Source organism: Triticum dicoccoides, chromosome 1A (genome assembly GCF_002162155.2).
Source record: "Triticum dicoccoides isolate Atlit2015 ecotype Zavitan chromosome 1A, WEW_v2.0, whole genome shotgun sequence".
In the NCBI taxonomy this organism is placed as follows: domain Eukaryota; kingdom Viridiplantae; phylum Streptophyta; class Magnoliopsida; order Poales; family Poaceae; genus Triticum; species Triticum dicoccoides.
In genome coordinates, this window is record NC_041380.1 from 598704000 (window position 1) to 598709999 (window position 6000).

A 6000-nucleotide genomic window follows, 5' to 3' on the forward strand; every position below is an offset into this window, starting at 1 on the left:
ATAATTTTGCTCCAGTCTTTTACTATTAAGCATTCCTCGCTATTAGAAATCCTGAATGCACTAAAGTGCATTGTAGGATATCTTGGCCGTAAGCTAACAATATTCATGGTACATTTAGTCTCGATCCAATCAGGCACAACATTCATCGGGAGTCCCTGTTAAAGAACATCGTATAGTAACATACTTAGCAATGAAGTTTAGCTTAAAAAAATAATGTATGCAAAAGATGCACTGAGGAGAAATAGTAGAAATCTTACCATGTTTCCTAAATATATGTGACCGTAGTTCAGTACGAACACTATTGGTCGCATGTTTTGAGTAGTAACATTTCTAAGTGCAGGAAAGAAATTTGTCTTGACAGCATCAAGATCCTCAAGCCATGAAACATAATGACTTGTCTCCTCGCAGTTTAGTTCAGCCCCGGGACAGTGGACGGTCCTGTCTACCAAGCGCCGGACATGTTTGCTTGATTGGAAGTAAGCTGTCAATATAAATTGAGATCTATTAATTATTCAACTGGTTCAAATAATCTCATATTGAAGACATAAATATGGTTGAGAAACTTGTTGGGGAACGTAGTAATTTCAAAATTTTCCTACGCACACGCAAGATCATGGTGATGCATAGCAACGAGAGGGGAGAGTATGATCTATGTATCCTTGTAGATCGCAACGGAAGCATTGACACAACGTAGAGGAAGTAGTCGTACGTCTTCCTCCCGATCCGACCGATCCAAGCACCGTTACTCCGGCACCTCCGAGTTCTTAGCACACGTACAGCTCGATGACGCTCCCCGGGCTCCGATCCAGTAAAGCTTCGGTGATGAGTTCCGTCAGCACAACGGCGTGGTGACGATGATGATGTTCTACCGACGCAGGGCTTCGCCTAAGCACTACAACGATATGACCGAGGTGGAATATGGTGGCAGGGGGCACCGCACACGGCTAAGGAACGATCACGAGGATCAACTTGTGTGTCCTAGGGTGCCCCTTGCCTCAGTATATAAAGGAGCCAGGGAGAGGGGGCGGCCAGCCAAGGTGGGCGCGCCAAGGGGGAGTCCTACTCCCATCGGGAGTAGGACTCCTAGTTGGACAAGGAGAGAGGGGAAAGAGGTGGAAGAGAGGAAGGAAAGGGGGGGCGCCGCCCCCCTTCCCTTGTCCTATTCGGACTAGGAAGGGGAGGGGGGCGCGGCCACCTCTTGCCTCCTTCTCTCTTCTCCCTCAAGGCCCATGTAGGCCCAATAAACCCCCGGGGGGTTCCGGTAACCCCCCGGTACTCCGGAAAAATGCCGATTTCACCCGGAACGATTCCGATGTCCAAATATAGGCTTCTAATATATCAATATTTACGTCTCGACCATTTCGAGACTCCTCGTCATGTCCGTGATCACATCCGAGACTCCGAACAGACTTCGGTACATCAAAAATGCATAAACTCATAATAACTGTCATCGTAACTTTAAGCGTGCGGACCCTACGGTTCGAGAACAATGTAGACATGACCGAGACACATCTCCGGTCAATAACCAATAGCGGGACCTGGATGCCCATATTGGCTCCTACATATTCTACGAAGATCTTTATCGGTCAGACCGCATAACAACATACGTTGTTCCCTTTGTCATCGGTATGTTACTTGCCCGAGATTCGATCGTCGGTATCCAATACCTAGTTCAATCTCGTTACCGGAAGTCTCTTTACTCGTTCCGTAATACATCATATCACAACTAACATATTAGTTGTAATGCTTGCAAGGCTTATGTGATGTGCATTACCGAGAGGGCCCAGAGATACCTCTCCGACAATCGGAGTGACAAATCCTAATCTCGAAATACGCCAACCCAACATCTACCTTTGGAGACACCTGTAGTACTCCTTTATAATCACCCAGTTATGTTCTGACGTTTGGTAGCACCCAAAGTGTTCCTCCGATAAACGGGAGTTGCATAATCTCATAGTCATAGGAACATGTATAAGTCATGAAGAAAGCAATAGCAACATACTAAACGATCGGGTGCTAAGCTAATGGAATGGGTCATGTCAATCAGATCATTCAACTAATGATGTGATCCCATTAATCAAATAACAACTATTTTGTCTATGGTTAGGAAACATAACCATCTTTGATTAATGAGCTAGTCAAGTAGAGGCATACTAGTGACACTCTGTTTGTCTATGTATTCACACATGTATTATATTTCCGGTTAATACAATTCTAGCATGAATAATAAACATTTATCATGATATAAGGAAATAAATAATAACTTTATTATTGCCTCTAGGGCATATTTCCTTCAGTCTCCCACTTGCACTAGAGTCAATAATCTAGATTACATAGTAATGATTCTAACACCCATGGAGCCTTGGTGCTGATCATGTTTTTCTCGTGGAAGAGGCTTAGTCAACGGGTCTGCAATATTCAGATCCGTATGTATCTTGCAAATCTCTATGTCTCCCACCTGGACTAGATCCCGGATGGAATTGAAGCGTCTCTTGATGTGCTTGGTTCTCTTGTGAAATCTGGATTCCTTTGCCAAGGCAATTGCACCAGTATTGTCACAAAAGATTTTCATTGGACCCGATGCACTAGGTATGACACCTAGATCGGATATGAACTCCTTCATCCAGACTCCTTCATTTGCTGCTTTCGAAGCAGCTATGTATTCCGCTTCACATGTAGATCCCGCTATGACGCTTTGTTTAGAACTGCACCAACTGACAGCTCCACCGTTTAATGTAAACACGTATCCGGTTTGCGATTTAGAATCGTCCGGATCAGTGTCAAAGCTTGCATCAACGTAACCTTTTACGATGAGCTCTTTGTCACCTCCATATATGAGAAACATATCCTTAGTCCTTTTCAGGTATTTCAGGATGTTCTTGACCACTGTCTAGTGATCCATTCCTGGATTACTTTGGTACCTCCCTACTAAACTTATAGCAAGGCACACATCAGGTCTGGTACACAACATTGCATACATGATAGAACCTATGGCTGAAGCATAGGGAACATCTTTCATTTTCTCTCTATCTTCTGCAGTGGTCGGGCTTTGAGTCTTACTCAATTTCACACCTTGTAACAAAGGCAAGAACCCTTTCTTTGCTTGATCCATTTTGAACTTTTTCAAAACTTTGTCAAGGTATGTGCTTTGTGAAAGTCCAGTTAGGCGTCTTGATCTATCTCTATAGATCTTAATGCCTAATATATAAGCAGCTTCACCGAGATCTTTCATTGAAAAACTCTTATTCAAGTATCCCTTTATGCTATCCAGAAATTTTATATCATTTCCAATTAGTAATATGTCATCTACATATAATATCAGAAATGCTACAGAGCTCCCACTCACTTTCTTGTAAATACAGGCTTCTCCAAAAGTCTGTATAAAACCAAATGCTTTGATCACACTATCAAAGCGTTTATTCCAACTCCGAGAGGCTTGCACCAGTCCATAAATGGATCGCTGGAGCTTGCATACTTTGTTAGCTCCCTTCGGATCGACAAAACCTTCTGGTTGCATCATATACAACTCTTCTTCCAGAAATCCATTCAGGAATGCAGTTTTGACATCCATCTGCCAAATTTCATAATCATAAAATGCGGCAATTGCTACCATGATTCGGACAGACTTAAGCATCGCTACGGGTGAGAAGGTCTCATCGTAGTCAATCCCTTGAACTTGTCGAAAACCTTTTGCGACAAGTCGAGCTTTATAGACAGTAATATTACCGTCAGCGTCAGTCTTCTTCTTGAAGATCCATTTATTCTCAATTTCTTGCCGATCATCGGGCAAGTCAACCAAAGTCCATACTTTGTTCTCATACATGGATCCCATCTCAGATTTCATGGCTTCAAGCCATTTTGCGGAATCTGGGCTCACCATCGCTTCTTCATAGTTCGTAGGTTCATCATGATCTAGTAGCATGACTTCCAGAACAGGATTACCGTACCACTCTGGTGCGGATCTCACTCTGGTTGATCTACGAGGTTCAGTAGTATCTTGATCTAAAGTTTCATGATCATCATCATTAGCTTCCTCACTAACTGGTGTAGGTGTCACTGAAACAGTTTTCTGTGATGTACTACTTTCCAATAAGGGAGCAGGTACAGTTACCTCGTCAAGTTCTACTTTCCTCCCACTCACTTCTTTCGAGAGAAACTCCTTCTCTAGAAAGGATCCATTCTTAGCAACGAATGTCTTGCCTTCGGATCTGTGATAGAAGGTGTACCCAACAGTCTCCTTTGGGTATCCTATGAAGACACATTTCTCCGATTTGGGTTCGAGCTTATCAGGTTGAAGCTTTTTCACATAAGCATCGCAGCCCCAAACTTTAAGAAACGACAACTTTGGTTTCTTGCCAAACCATAGTTCATAAGGCGTCGTCTCAATGGATTTTGATGGTGCCCTATTTAACGTGAATGTGGCCGTCTCTAGGGCATAACCCCAAAACGATAGCGGTAAATCTGTAAGAGACATCATAGATCGTACCATATCTAATAAAGTACGATTATGACATTCGGACACACCATTACGCTGTGGTGTTCCGGGTGGCGTGAGTTGCGAAACTATTCCACAATTTTTCAAATGTACACCAAACTCGTAACTCAAATATTCTCCTCCACGATCAGATCGTAGAAACTTTATTTTCTTGTTATGATGATTTCCAACTTCACTCTAAAATTATTTGAACTTTTCAAATGTTTCAGACTTATGTTTCATTAAGTAGATATACCCATATCTGCTTAAATCATCTGTGAAGGTGAGAAAATAACGATATCCGCCACGAGCCTCAATATTCATCGGACCACATACATCTGTATGTATGATTTTCAACAAATTCGTTGCTCTCTCCATAGTACCGGAGAACGGTGTTTTAGTCATCTTGCCCATGAGGCACGGTTCACAAGTACCAAGTGATTCATAATCAAGTGGTTCCAAAAGCCCATCAGTATGGAGTTTCTTCATGCATTTTACACCGATATGACCTAAACGGCAGTGCCACAAATAAGTTGCACTATCATTATCAACTCTGCATCTTTTGGCTTCAAAATTATGAATATGTGTATCACTACTATCGAGATTCATCAAAAATAGACCATTCTTCAAAGGTGCATGACCATAAAAGATATTACTCATATAAATAGAACAACCATTATTCTCTGATTTAAATGAATAACCGTCTCGCATCAAACAAGATTCAGATATAATGTTCATGCTCAACGCAGGCACCAAATAACAATTATTTAGGTCTAATACTAATCCCGAAGGTAGATGTAGAGGTAGCGTGCCGACTGCGATCACATCGACTTTGGAACCATTTCCCACGCGCATCGTCACCTCGTCCTTAGCCAATCTTCGCTTAATCCGTAGTCCCTGTTTCGAGTTGCAAATATTAGCAACAGAACCAGTATCAAATACACAGGTACTACTGCGAGCTCTAGTAAGGTACACATCAATAACATGTATATCACATGTACCTATGTTCACCTTGCCATCCTTCTTATCCGCCAAATACTTGGGGCAGTTCCGCTTCCAGTGACCAGTCTGCTTGCAGTAGAAGCACTCAGTTTCAGGCTTAGGTCCAGACTTGGGTTTCTTCTCTTGAGCAGCAACTTGTTTGCCGTTCTTCTTTAAGTTCCCCTTCTTCTTCCCTTTGCCCTTTTTCTTGAAACTAGTGGTTTTGTTGACCATCAACACTTGATGCTCCTTTTTGATTTGTACCTCCGCAGCTTTCAGCATTGCGAAGAGCTCGGGAATAGTCTTATTCATCCCTTGCATATTATAGTTCATCACGAAGCTCTTGTAGCTTGGTGGCAGTGATTGGAGAATTCTGTCAATGACGCAATCATCTGGAAGATTAACTCCCAATTGAATCAAGTGATTATTATACCCAGACATTTTGAGTATATGCTCACTAACAGAACTGTTCTCCTCCATCTTGTAGCTGTAGAACTTATTGGAGACTTCATATCTCTCAATCCGGGCATTTGCTTGAAATATTA